Here is a 15,330-nt window from a genome sequence, read left to right on the forward strand (position 1 = left end):
CACCATTGTTCAACAGAGTGAATCAGATCTCAATGAGTTACGCAACTGAAACAGAAGCATGACATTTTTAAATACTATTGCTTACCTTCTGTTCAGGTTTTCCCACTTTTTGGTATGTACAGAGACTCACTTTTTTCATGTGAGTTGGGACTTCCGGATGTCAAGGTAGATACCTGCACCAAGTCTCAAACACATTCCTGGTTTAATGCAGGGGCATCATCACAGAGGCAGCATAGCCAAGAATTTCTGCCCCTTAAGGCCGTTTTTTCCCTAGTGCCAGTGGCTGGGAAGCATGATAATGTGTACTTAAATAATGTGATGGAGATCACATCAGTGTTAGAACCAGAGCACACTGCCACTTGTTCTTGAAACTCGGCAGGGTTGTAAGTTGGCTGCTAAGCATCAATAGAGGTTTTCCATAGATGACTGTTCACTAGAAGAGGTTGATTCAGCTGCATCTGAAAATTCATGTAAATGCACCTATGTTGACAAAAATTGGCCCTGAGAAATATTTTAAGCAAGGATGGAAAATTCTGGTTACAGTGACAGGGAGAAAGAGAGATTAGCACTCCAAGAGCTGCAGAACAGCTGGCAGAGATGGGAAAAGCCATTTGAATACAAGTCATTCATACATTGGCTAATTGCAAGCTGATTTTACCAGTCTTTTCTATTGAAGATCCACATTGTATAATTGAACTGGGAGGAATGAACAAGAGAAAGGCTGATGCGATATTTAAATGCTCTCTTTTGATGCGGGAAACTCAGGTTCAAAACCTTGCCTTAATAAATATTTAAACATCTATGCAAAGTGAAGCAGCTCCAACAGAGAAGAATGAAAGAGGCACTGAGCAGAAGCACAGAATGGCTTCTGTCTCGGTGGATAAAGCCTGGCACTGAAAAGCAGGAAAAATGATGGAGCGGTAGCCCAAGCAGAAGGTGCCCTACGCACAGGTCAGAAACACTGTTTTCTGTTCCCTCACTCAGTCCCTAAGGAAAATGTGAAGAGTCTTGGGTTTGTTCTGATACAGAAGGAGGGAAGCTTCTGAAATCTTCAGAGTCCTCCAGAGAGAGGAAAACAGTTTTCCCCATGCTCTCATGAGGAAAAGATTTCTTACTGACGAATGCTGTTTAGGACAATTGCATCAGGTAGGATCTTTCTGATGTGCAGTATAGCCAGGCTGTTGACTAAAGACAAGAATGAGGATATAACATGGGGAACAAGCAATGCTTAATAGAAAGATTCCCTTTAAAAGGAGCAACAACTCCTTCTTGGAGACCCCTCATTAGCATATCAGCAAAAAACTGCTTAGCCAGCTTGATTGTCATAGTATGATTTGGGTTGGAAAGGACCTCAAGATCATCCAGTTCAAGCCCCCTGCCCTGCATGGGCAGGGACACCTCACCCCAGACCATGTCACCCAAGGCTCTGTTCAATCTGGCCTTGAGCACTGTCAGGGATGGAGCATTCACAACTTACCTGGGCACCCTGTGCCAGCGCCTCAGCACCCTCACAGTAAAGAATTTTTGCCTTATGTCTAACCTGAACTTGCCCTGTTTCACTTTGAACCCATCTCCCCTTGTCCTGTCTCTACAGTCCCTGATGAAGAGTCCCTCTCCAGCATCCTTGTAGCCTCCTTCCTTTTAATAAATGAGTAAAGCAAAATGCACAGAAGTTAACTCCAGGCCCCAGATTATTCTAGGGGTTCCAGGCGCTGCCTCTTGTGCTTAGGTACCTACAGGTCATTTCAGAATAGGGAGCATTCTGTATGTACATTCTCTGACTGAGTGCATCAGTAGGATGGTGAGAATTTAATTCCGGGTAACAAGTTGACATCTTTCTGTGAATTTCAGTTTATTTCAGCTCATTCTTGCATAGTGCAATCCTGAAATGAAATTATGACTTCAAAATGAGCAATCCACTTCCAGTGTGAGATCTAGTTTCAGTGATTTGAATCTCCAGTAAGAACCATGCCAGCTCTTTATATACTGCTGGAATTAAGCGGAACGCTGCTCTGTGGGCAGTCAGAAAGCAAAGTGTATGACAAATACTAAAGATCTTTCTATCCTATATGATGATAGCTTGTCTGGAATGCATATTTCTGTGAGCATCGAGTACTCTCAGTCCCATTCATATAAAAGCTTATTTACCTATTTCTTTTTATATTTCCTGAGAGATTCTATCCTGGATTTCATCTTTTCACTTGTGAGTCCCCACTGACTACTCAGCCTCACCTTAATATCTTTGCTGTTAACTGCCTGAGTGCTAAGTAACAATAGTTTTCCTACATCCAAAGGAGGTCTCCTTGGGACAGTTTATGTAGCTCTGGAATAATTGATCAAAGTGGTAGGTGTGGGCTAGCTTACATGGAGATCAACAGCTATTCCTGACTTAGGAAACTCCTCCCAGTGATGCTGCAGAAACCTGAAAGACATTGAAGCTGGTGGCTGACATGCTGGTGCACACCTAGTGGAAGTGAGTGCTTTTGTGTGCTGTACACCTTTGCATGCTGGTCTCCTTGCCAGCAAGAGGTACCTGTTTTGAGTGCTCCTCAGAAGTCTCCTAGGTGCATCAGTGCTTCTGTACACATCAGTGCTTCTGCTGTGTACAGAAGCAAATTCAGCACAAATTCATGTGTATGCACATGAAAGGTGAAGTCTGTGCTGCCAGCAGAGCTGCTGTGGTTAGCGTGTGGCGTTGGGTGATTTAGATTTAAGACATGAACCTAATGTGCTTTTCACATACATCATAGCACAAAAGAAGTGATGTTAGAGGTTCCTCTTTTTTCCAAGCAGCTTTGCAAAGCCAGTGTCATGTACCTGCCAGCTCCACCCCAAACTTCTTGTTTTCTATACACAGGACGAGGTCAGCTTTTGGGAGGATGGTAGTTGTATATAAGGTGGGTTCCTGGTACACTGCTTGCTCCTTTTGTAAAACATGACTATACTATTTCTACAATTCCATCAGTACTTTGTTAGCAATATTATCCCTTTAGTAACGTTCCCAAAAATGTCATGGCATGATTTTTTCATCTTATATCTGCTCTTCTTGTGAGGGCCCCATTGAAGGTCAGTGGGACTTTCTCAGTTGGTGTAAATGATGCAGCTCCATTTACTTCCACTAATGTTGATGGTTTGCATCCCATGATACCTCCTAATCTTTGCCTCAGAGAGAATTTCTTTTCCTGCATATGACCACTATTAGATTGTATTCTTTATATTCACAGAGTATTTCACTAAGTAGGTTAAACTCCTCTGTTCTGCCTACTTTGTCTCAGGAATAATGTTGTTTCATTTCATAATGACATAATGGTGCCACCTGCAGTCCAAAGCCTTATACAAGTGGCTTCAGATGATGTGGTTCACAGTAATAAAAGCATTGAACACAGTAATGGGAAGGATAACAATAATCAGTCATTTGTAGAAGTCACTGCATTTCAAGACCTGCTTTCTTTCTGTTCCCATAATAAAAGCTTGAATTTCTTGCTATTTTCCTTGAAAATGAGACCAAAAAATCTTTGCACGGGTGATTTGGCAGGGGCAGGTAAGCTCGAAGTATTCTTTATAGCTCTTTATGATACCAAGTGTGCAGGAACCTGCTAAAACACTTCAGTGTAAATGTGTCCCTGTGCACGCATCAGAAATCTGGAAATCTCTTTATTAGCAGGGTAAAATCAGAATAAGTGATTAATGTTGCTCTTTGGTGTCTTTCTCATCTGCCCGTATAGGGGCTGGTCAAGGAAACCTGTCTCCTAGTGCCAAAGGATTCCCAACTACTGAATATTCTTCTATGAATTCTTCATTACTTTTAATCTGTGGGGTTTGACATGGTTTCCAGTGCTTCTTCTTCCTTCTCCTTTTCACGGCTGATAGAGTTCATTTATGCTTTGCATAAATGTATGAAAAGTGGCAACCTGCACAGACCCAGTGTGCAAACATACCACGTGTTTTGGGAGACTGGGAGAAGGAACGTGATGAAACAGAGAAGCTGTTCCAAAATCCTCTCAGTTCCAGTCGCAGTTGTTCAATAGGATGAACTTGGTATTTGTCATTTAGATGTCCAATTTCTTTTCTCTGTGGGTAGTTTTGAGACCATATCTGATCACAATAGCTGATCACTTAGAACAACCACTTTGCTTTGCCTGAGTATTCTTCCGTGGGTTGTGTCTCTTTTTTACTTATACTAATCATGGTTTAATAGCTAGCCTATTGATACTTGCATATGTTTTACTTCAGTGTCCTTACTTCTTTAACCATAGTGAGATAAATCACCCACATTAGGAGGATATAGGGGTTATAATTACATTGAATGAAATGATTGAGTCTCCTTCTTCTTCCATTGGTAATTATTTTAATTGTAGCTTCCTAATTCACCTAGCAGAGTGCTGAAAGAATATCCACACCTACATCATTTTCTTGAATATAAAGGAAATTGCCCATTAATCTGGCACAGTGGTAACAGTTAGGAAACGAATTATCAGCCCAGTTGTAACTGGGCTTCTTTTTAGTCACCTCCAGTTATTTGTGGCAGAATTTTGGTCATTTATGCAACCTGGTCGTACATTCAGAGAAGATATTTAGCTTTCTGAGCACTGTCACATCCTGCCCTTTGTTTGGAGCACAAATACAGAGCTCAGCCTTCCAAAATCTGGGTTTAGGGTGCTAGCTTTACTGAAGTTCTCACGTTTTCAAAACACTACATTCGTTTGCATTCTCAGAACACCTGAGCTGCCTGCTGACCCCAGTGGTAACAGGCATTGCTGCTGCTTGTCAAAACACTGATAGGTTTATATGTTATAAAGTACTCCAGCATCACTGATAATCATAGTCTTTTTGTCCCATTCTACTTCAAAGAATTCTTCAGACCGGGTGTGTTAGTGGGTAGTTGTGGGTAGTTTTAGCTTCAGAGCAGGCATACTGAATCACAGAATCAACTGGGTTGGGAAGCACCTTTAAGCTCACCCAGTCCAACCGTTCCCAGCACTGCCAAGGCCACCACTGCCCCATGGCACTGAGGCCTCGTCTCCACGCTGTGTGAACACTTGCAGGGATGGTGACTCCACCACTGCCCTGGGCAGCCTGTTCCAATGCCTGAGCACCCTCTGGGGAAGGAATTGTTCCTCAGCTCCATCTAAACCTGCCCTGGTGCAGCTTGAGGCCGTTTCCTCTTGTCCTGTCCCTTGTTCCTTGGGAGCAGAGACCGACCCCACCTCACTACAACCTCCTGTCAGGCAGTTGTAGGCAGCGATCAGGTCCCCCCTGAGCCTTCTCTTCTCCACACTGAACCCCCCAGGTCCCTCAGCCCTTCCCCATCACACTTGTGCTCCAGGCCCTGCACCAGCTCCATTGCCCTTCTCTGGCCCTGCTCCAGCACCTCAATGTCTCTCTTGTAGTGAGGGGCCCAGAGCTGAACACAGGATTTGAGGTATACATGAATCATGTATGAATCACAGGCAATCAGCCATTTTCTTTCATTTAATTTCTTTGCTTCTGTACACTCAGGGAAATGATTTGAAGGAAACAGAAAATTCACAGATATGTATAGATGTTTTCATTTTATTCTTCTGCCATGGAAGTGGAAAGATTTAAAGTTGTTCATCACAACTTGGTCATCTTCAGTAACGAAAAGGGGCTAGACCTTGATTTTCTTCAGCTGATGAGTGATGTTGGTGGAACAATAAGCAATGAAGGTCTGAGCTCTCAGTCGCTTTTAACGCAGGAACTGAAGTCTCCCATGTGAGCGAGCCTCCGTCCGCTGCTGTTAGGCAGCCGTCTCTGGGGGTGAACTGTGGCACCTCTTCAAGAGCTCGCAGGAACGCTCCGTGACAGCTCAGGGCAGGAAGCAGCAAATAACAGTGTTCCAGCCAGAACCGCAGGGGTTGGTGAGATGGTAGAAATGTAATTGCTTGTGCTGGAATCAGGCCAGTAAACAGGGTCAGCTCTCTCGTCCTCTGAAGAAGTGTTCTGGCACATCTTAGATGAAGCAGCAGCGCTTGGAGTTGAAGCAGAAATATTTTGCAGCAAGCTTCGATCCCGTTCTGAATGTGGAGCGTTGTCGCTGTGCTGAAACCCCACGCTGTAACCCTGTTACCTAAGGGTTCAGTCACGTAGCATCAGTGCCAGCCACAGGGTGTCTGTCTTCACCAGTATCTTTTGCCAAGATCTTTGGGGTCTGGTGAACGTGCATCTCTGCTGCCTCATTCATATGCCACCGATGATAGCCATGTGTCGGTTTCTTTGGTTTTAATCTTTATTTGATGGTTTTGAAGGAGGAGAAGTGGTTGGATATATGGGACTGTTTCCAAAACTACCAAGTATCTGTTAGAAATGTGATAGTTTAATGGAAATAGAGAAATACTAAAGATAAACTTGATCCTAAACAACGTTATTGTATGTTATCACTGGAGACCACGCAAAGAAACAGAATTTGAATGGATATTTCCTTCCTGATAACGTTGAGCTTCTCTTCTGGGCACTTTGAGCTCTTAATTTTGCTGTGATGTGAATACATCAGAACTTTGTTGAGGCTGTTTAGTACCAAACTTCAAACCTTCGCTTAGTCACAAGCAATTGCTCACAAGTGAGAAACAGGGTGAAAGCACAAAAACTCTTCAAACTAAATCTCTCATTTCACAAAAATCATCCTCAGTTTGCAGATGGTTCAGAAGAGGAAGGGAGACAAAATGAATGAAATGAATTACTGGTTGCATGAGCTTTACATTGCGTATTGGTCAAAGAGATGTCACAGCAGCGATTTAGGGCAGCTGCTTTCTAGAGCGTTCTGTGTGCAGTAGAGTATTTGTCTCTTAGCGATATTCGTACACTGACAGAAAGGTGTCAGATTCCTTCTTTTAGTTCCAGTTTATGTAGCGAAGTGTCAGTATTTACACATCCTATTTCTGTGCTCAAAAAGCAGGGAAGGATTGGTTTCGAGCAAGGTTAAGATTTTTAGGTGTTGGTTTGGACTGAGATACGTAATACATGTGGTACTATGCATGATACTGTAGATAGTGTATTTTAGAAGTGTATTCTATATTCTTTACATTAATACAGAATTAAAATATGCTACATGATAATTTCCATGCATATTCCACAGCATCTCATCTTCTCCATAGGGTAGAATCTGGCCTCACTGGGTGCTACAGCAAAGCATTCAGTTACCTCATTAGGCTTTCATGTGGTTTCGAGATCATTTGACCCATGTGCAAACCTCAGTGGTTCTATTTCCTGCAGCAGATTTTCTGCACAGGTTTTTTCCCTTCCTTTCATGGCCCTGTCTCTACAAAATGTACTTTCAGAGGAGACTGCTTTGTTCAACCCATCCATATATGCCCATGCCTTCAGGTTTGCCAGTCACTGAGGGTAACTGTGGTGCTGGCACCTTGGGTTTCCAGCCTGTTCCTTCCGAGATGTTGGAAATGAGCCTGATTGGCAAATGCAAGAGCTCCCTGTTCTTGTGCCAGTTTTCCTAGCGAGCTCGCCCTCCAGTTTCCACCCCTGCATAAAGCGTGTTTGCTTATACAAGGTGTCACATCCTTGGTTACAGAAGGAGATACGTCTGGAAAATATGGAAGTTACTGAGAACTCATAATTAGGAGAACATTTATTAAACACTCGAATGGATCCAAGGGGAATACAAATAGAAAAGGAAGTTTGCGTAGATAAAAACAGGCAGTTAATAGAATCTGTTAAAGTCCTATTTTCTACCCAGTACAAGAGCAAACCCCAAAAACTAGGTTACTGTAAAAAAACTTGCAACCCTATAAAACAAAATCTGAGCAATTACATAGAAACCATTGTATTTGTCAACAGTATTACTGTTTCACAGTTTTTGCTTGTTCACAAGCTTCCAAGAAACAGGAAAATACCTACTATTTAGCTGATACAAAACCTCTTTTGAAAGATCCAGACACCATGTCATGGTGTTAATTTAACTCTTACTGGAAATCTTTGATTGCTTCAGGAGCTTGTGGCAGTGCAGGGGTTTAGATTCTTCATGGAGATGCTTTCAGCATCCATACAGGAGACTAATTCAACACTGGCTACAACATAGGAGATATAGTACGACTGTAACCAGAAAAAGAACTTAAAAGCAGTGCTAAAAAAGGCTGCAGGTTTTGGTTTTAAGTCCTTAACCTATGAGCTAAAGAAGAGGAGATGTAGGGAGGATTCACCTTGAAGCAACCGTGTGTCTGTGTGGAGGCACTAACTGAAGCTCAGAACAACAAAGAAGTGAGACCATTTGCACCTACTGATGACTGTTACAGCAAGTGCGAATTAGTCAGTAGAAGGTGGACTTAAAAAGCTCAACATGTGATTATGAGGTAAGGAACTGTGACCTTTATTCGGAGACCTTTACCTTTAAATGAAGCTCAGGTTTAACATTTAACCTCGACCCTTGGGTTACTTTAGCCATTTCAGTTCTAGTGTCTTAGGGGCTGTGTCTCTACTTCATTTAGAAATCTCATCTCTTCATTTTCCTTAGGAAATACGGTGTGGAGGATTGCTTTAATAAACATTTAGAATTGCTTCACATTTCCCAATTGATTTCTTGTCCACTTTCTACTAAACTCCATGTTTTAAACCTCTGTTGGTCTTAGTTTCCTAAGTTACCCAGAATTGGGAAGATCCACCTCCACTGATGTTTATGCTGTGGTATCATCCACTGCACAGAGCCACCAGTTCAGGGCCATTAAACCCAATGCTGTTTGCCAGGTCATTCTTTTGGAATGATGTCCAAGAGACATGTAATTGACTCACCCACGGATTGACAACAAAAAGAACAGTGTAATTGGTCACTTTGTATAAACACTCATCATTATTACAGGTGGTGTCTGGGGACACAGGAATGCTGCTTGGTGGGAAAGAGCATTTTGTATTCTTTCTGCCAAGTATCATCCTTTCCTGCTTGAGATATAAGGCAATGGTTGATTTTTATCCACACGATAAAGCTAATAGGCTAATAGGGAGAATAGACAGTGGGGATCATGATGAATTTCACTGCTATGTCTGCAGCTTCTCCAGTGGGCACATAGGGGCCTGCCCCTCAGCAGTGCCTTTTTTTGCTATGCAGGGAATTGTTAGTTAAACGAGCAAAAGTCTCAGTGGGATTGATGTGCCCTCAGCAAGTCTGTGATGACACCAGGCTGTGTGGTTCAGTTGATATGCTGGAGGGAAGGGATGGGATCCAAAGGGACCTTGACACGCTTGAGATGGCCAGTGCCAACCTCATGGAGTTCAACCAAGCCAAGTGCAAGGTCCTACACTTGGGTCAGGCAGTCCCAGGCACAGCTACAGGTTGGGCAGAGAAGAGATTCAGAGCAGCCTGAGGAGAAGGACTTGGCGATGTTGGTCGGTGAGAAACTGAACATGAGCAGCTTCAGTGTGCGCTTGAGCCCAGAAACCCCCTGTGTGCTGGGCTGCATCAAAAGCAGGGAGAGCAGCAGGTTGAGGGAGGTGATCCTGCCCCTCTGCTCTGCTCTTGTGAGGCCCCACTTGCAGCACTGTGTGCAGCTCTGGTGTCCTCAGCATCAGAAGGACATGGAGCTGTTGGAGCAAGTCCAGAGGAGGCCACGAAGATGCTCAGGGCTGGAGCACCTCCTGTATGGAGACAGGCTGAGAACATTGGGGCTGTTCAGCCTGGAGAAGAGAAGCTGCGTGGAGACCTCAGAGCAGCTTCCAGTGTCTGAAGAGGGCTACAAGGATGCTGGAGAGGGACTCTTCATCAGGGACTGTAGTGACAGGACAAGGGGTGATGGGTTCAAAATGAAACAGGGGAAGTTCAGGTTAGATCTAAGGCAGAAGTTCTTCCCTGTGAGGGTGCTGAGGCACTGGCACAGGGTGCCCAGAGAAGCTGTGGCTGCCCCATCCCTGGCAGTGTTCAAGGCCAGGTTGGTCTAATACGAGGTGTCCCTGTCCATGGCAGGTGTTTCGAACTGGGTGGTCTCAAGGTCCTTTCCAAGCCAAACCATTCTGTGATTCTATGATACACGTAAGAAGGGAAGGTACTGCAAGGTCCGTACGCTGGTTTATCACCGACAGAAGTTTTGGAAGATGGGTTCTTTTGCGCAGCGACAGAACTAAAAGGAGGGATACTCCTGGAGAAAACTGCCTGAGATGTATTGGTAACCTCACAGTAGCAGCCTTAGGGTGGTGTTTGGAGAAGTTTTTGCTGTTGTTATGTTTTATTATTGGTTTTGTGCATATTGTATCTTATGTGAAAAAAGTTGCATGTTACGTTATGGACTATTAGGCCAAAGACATAGGCTCAAAAACTGGAATCTCACTGATTGGGTTAGAAAGTCATCACTTTCTGTTTGGGTTAAGAATGCACCAGCCTAATTTTTCATTTGTTGCTCAGCTAAGTCTTCATGAGCACAACCAGGATGCTGAAAAATTGTTCTGTTTCTGTGTTCCATATTAAATTGCTGAAGGGGTCTTTCAGATGAAGTAATTAGGAAAAAATATTTGTAATTAACATGGAGTTCTTTGCCCTTAACATAAAGGAAGTGTAGTTTGTTACCTATTTATAGGCATGCATTACAACTACAGACCTCCATTTTAGACCAGTGCACAAAGGAAAGTGAATGTTAACTGCAGTTTCTTGTATCTACACTGAGGATTTTGTTGCATAAACCTACCTGTGACTGCAGAGTAGAAGCTTATTTATGTTGTTACCATCAGTGACTGCAGAGTCACTGAAAATCCAGTTAAAAGCGTCCCTCAACTCATGTAACTCATAGCACATTTCTCTGTTTCAGAGGAATATCTCTGGGGCTCATTTGTCAACACTGAACAGGGTGAAGGATCTGTGTGTGAAGCTCCTAGGCACCCTTGTAATACAAATAAGGGTAATCAACAAGCTATGGGTTTAAGTAATTGATTTTGAAGTGACCCTGATGGTTCTTGCGTGCTGTGAGCTGTCAAGAAGAGGCAGCATCCAACTGGGGGGATTCCCATCTTGTCTGAGGCACTGCCGATGGCTCAAATTTTCAGTAGTGGTGTGGAGAGACTGACTTGGTGATGGCTGGTCTGTAAACAGGCCCTGTTTTTGTTTGGCAAGGAGCAAGATAGGCTCAGGCTGGGGTCATATCACAGCTGTCAATAGAACAGGATCCACTCTGATCTTGAATCAGAAGGCTTCGTGTAGGACCATACGAATTCTCCTTCCCTTCACTCTTCTTTCCCAAGCAGGTAATTTTAAATCCAAACTTCCCATAGGTTTAGATCCACAGGAAGATCACTTTTATTTGTGTTTTGACTGTCTTGAGTGCTATGCTTACAGCAGCGTGACCATGGGAATGCTGACTCACTTCCCATTAACCAAGAAGAAGCTATCGATGCGTGTCGGTTTCAAGGCTCCTTCAATAGGCAAAGGATCTGCATCCAATATAACCCCATCAGCTTTAAACCTATCGATTACCACCATCTCTGTGCAGGAGGCACAAAGTTATTGATGAAATCCTGGCACTTGTTGAAGTCTCATTGCCTGCAGTGGAGATTCCCCGAATGCTGATGAAGCAAACAGCTGTGCTGGGGGACTCATGAGTCTTGCAAGAAACTGTGCTTCATTGCAGCTAGTTCACTCTGTTCTCACTGGAGCTGGGCTTCAGAGGAAATCTGAAATGAGCCAGACAAAGTTAATTTTAACCTTTTGGAAAAGTGCAGCTAGTGCAAAGAGGAGGAAAAAAACCCAGACCAGAGTGAAGTATACAGCAGGAAAGACCAGATTTCCATCCTCTGTTCTCTAGCGTGTAACCCATGCGATATGTATAGTGTAGAATTTGGCCTTGGAACATCCTGACTGTAGAAGCAGGATAACTTGGAGTGGTTTAGCTTTTGTACCGAAGGGTTTGCATAGCTTTTCTCATCCCCAGGCGGGGGGAATGGTTAGGTAGTGGGTGAAGGCCTTCTTATAAAAAGACCTTTGAAGTATTCCAAGTGGTATATATATACTTCAGGGAGGTACAGTTGCAGCTTTACTTCATTATCATGGAATAATAACCTTGACAGGAGACAGACTGCTCCAGAAAAATCACTTTGATGATCAAGGAAATTATTATTTCCTTCTTTTTCTTTCCCCCCACCTTCTCTGTTTGGCTTTTCTGAGTCTTTGGTTTTTATTATTACTTTTTTTTTAATGTTGTCACTGTCCCTAGAGAGTGAACTAAAGAAGAGTTTCTGTTTGTAGCCTTTTGCCACCTCATACCACCTGCAGCCCAGAGTGCTTCTGGAAGTTGAACAGGTCCCTGACATTTGCCTGAAGACTTTGTTTCTCTGAGAGAGAGCATCCTATAAACTCTACCTAAAAATGGTGCTGTTAGTTCAGAGCTGAATGGTAAGAACCTCATTACTGACTGGGCTGTAAGTTATTATATTCAAGTCCAAAAATGAGCGTTCTTCTTGCCTAGCCACAAGATATCTTTTTTCACAGAAATTGAAGGGAAAGCTATTCAAGACACACTTGTGTTCAGTACTGTTCCCCTAATGCCTAGCTAGGGACTACAGGCAATTAATGGACAATTTCTCTTTCAAAGGTACCCCTCCTACTCCTTATTAAATGTCAGGGGATAGATACTGCAGTAAAACCACCTAGAGAGATCTCCTTTTTAATGCAATCTATGAACTAAGACCTCACCTGCATCAGAGCCAGATCAGAGTGGGGAGCCTCCTGCTCACGGGTTGACTCTGGCTGCTTGAGGCTGCTGTTTTCCTTTTGTGCTAGCATAGAGCAGCTGGACAGTGGAACAAGCGCCTGATCTCTCCCACCCAAGCCAGTGTCTTCTGCTAACAAGTTTGTGAAGTGTTCTATGTTAAGTAAGCTCTTATGTTGTCCAGCACTGTACCTCTCCAACTAGGTGGCAAGGTAGTACCAGCACAAGCCATACTAACATTTCATAACTGGACTTTGAGCGTAGGCAGAGATGGAGAAACACAGACTGGCAAGACTAGGACTCTTCTAGTCTTTGCTGGCTTTGTGCATGCTATAACTGCAGTGGCTGGCCAGCTGAGCAAAACTGAAATGGATTCTTTACAACAAGTACATTTCCATGGGCTGGCTGCCTCCAGATGGGATTTAGTCATGGCACTCGCTGCCAGTCTTTTAAAAACTAACCTTTGGGGCATTTTTGGAGAAGTTTTCAAACTAACCTTGTTGTACATCTCTGTCAATCTTGCTATGATGTTTTTACGAATCTTTTCCCTTAGTGATGCTAGTTCCCCATGAGCATAGAGAGTCCATCATAAAGATTTTTCCAGGGCTGTTAGTGATAAAAATACTGTGTCTGGTTTTGTTCCACGCAACATTACCACTGTCAGAGCCAGAAACCCCCTCTCATTTGATTACTGTTGTAAAACAAACACACACACAGAGGAACCTCCCCTTCTCTCTACCCTTCACCCAGCCCCTGAGAGTTAAAAGTGCTATAAAGGATCTCCAAGTGTAAGAGCAAAATACTTTCATGTTTTGATCTGGAGATCTTTGTTTCGCCTGGAATTGCTGCATTAAAAATAAAGTAAGAAAACTGCAGGTGGTAGGATGGAAAAGCAATAGAGGGTTCAAGAACCAGGTCTTTGCCTGACCAGTGAACCGTTTCAACTGATTAGCATCTGTAGCAGTAAGATACGCTTGCACTTCTCCCCTGTGGGCAGTCCTTTGTACTTCTATTGCACATCTTCTGTATGGATCAGAGAAATTCCCCTTGCATCAAACCAAATCTCTTCCTGGGGCTAAGTGGAACAGTGTTGAAAGTTCAAAAGTAAAAGGTACCTAAATGATAACATGGTGGTAATTTGCTGCCTGGGGAAGTCCTGGGTATGAATTTAGGGAAATCACCCCCTGAGTCGCTTCTGCAAAGGCAAATCAAGTGCCAGGGCATTTAACAGCATAATAAATTCAGGTAACTGCCTTAGACAAAATCATAGAATCGTAGAATCACAGAATGGTTTGGGTTAGAAACGACCTTAAGATCATCCAGTTCCAAACCCCTGCCTTGGGCAGGGACACCTCACACTAGATCAAGGCTCTGTCCAACCTGACCTTCAACACTGCCAGGGATGGGGCAGTCACCGCTTATTTGGACACCCTGTGCCAGCACCTCAGCACCCTCACAGGGAAGAACTTCTGCCTTAGATCTAACCTGAACTTCCCCTGTTTCAATTTGAACCCATCACCCCTTGTCCTATCACTATAGTCCCTGATGAAGAGTTCCTCTCTGCCATCCTTGTAGCCTCCTTCAGATACTGCATGTAGAGATCAAATATCTTCTTAACTACACTTCAGATCAATGGACTTCACATGGACAAACATTTGTGTGAAAGGGGCTACTTATCAGTGGTGGTCCTGGTGGGAGGATGTTAGGGGATAAACACCCATTAAGGCTGAGTCAGCCTGACACTTGTAGTGATTTAAGTTGGGTTAGATAGTCTTTCTCCTGAAACTCTTTTGTCTTCTCTCACTCAAAGAATTCAGTCATTTTGCCCACATCTTAAGCTTTCCTTAGAGAAGGACTCTGGTCTTCCTCCCTTCTCTCATAGGGAATTTACAGACCACTGGTTTGGTGGTCCATGGAAAAGAGATTGGCCACAGTGCTCACACACAGCCTTGCGTGCTTATTCAGGCCAGTTAGAAAGCATAGCTGGTGGACCTGGAAGTCTGTTTCAAAAACATGCTTTTCTGTAAATGTTTAATACTGAAGAGCCAGTCGAGATCCAGTGATTTCAGTTCCCTTCTGGGTGAACTCAAAAGCACCCCTTTGGACCAGGCAGAATTCAGATGGTTTGAGGACTCTCTGAGGAGCAGGCATCACTTTTCCTCTTACGTTGTCTGACCACCAGTGCTGGGTTAAAAGCACTGAGCCTCGTTGAGACAAAGTAGCCTGATAAAACACACTGTTGTCAACCTCAGTAGCCCACTGTTGATGCCCCACCACCCCCAGTTATGTTTCATTCCTGCCTTTCTCAGCAGGAGCAACTCTACTACTCCCACCAGAGCAGTCTTCACCTATGCACAGACCTAAAAGACTCAGGACCACAGCGAGGGAATCAAAGTTATCCTCAAAGCCATCTGATAGCCAGATGTCAGTTCACTCCTCATGTGACAGTAAGAGCTTCCTGATTCTGTCAGCGTATGCAAGCTTTATCTAGGGAGACCATGAGACTGAATTTGGGATTTTGCTCTTTAAAGTTGTGAGCCCCTTTGTTGTCTTTGGGCCAGATTTAAAATTACTATTTAACAAAGCGTGTCCTTATTGCTGTGTGCTTCAGTCTTGGCTAGCTGAATTCTGTTCAGCTGTGTCTGTAAACTGAAACTCTCACAGCTCGAAGGCACTGAGG

General features: G+C 43.7%; 1 protein-coding gene across 1 annotated transcript in view; it reads left to right on the top strand.

Moving 5' to 3' along the window:
• Positions 1-15,330, top strand: part of CPNE4 (copine 4) — a 186,632-nt gene that overhangs the window by 119,226 nt on the left and 52,076 nt on the right. The window lies entirely within an intron of this gene.

Source organism: Pezoporus occidentalis, unplaced genomic scaffold (assembly GCF_034315485.1).
Source record: "Pezoporus occidentalis ecotype Australia unplaced genomic scaffold, CSIRO_AGI_Poc_V1 ctg235, whole genome shotgun sequence".
Classification (NCBI taxonomy): domain Eukaryota; kingdom Metazoa; phylum Chordata; class Aves; order Psittaciformes; family Psittacidae; genus Pezoporus; species Pezoporus occidentalis.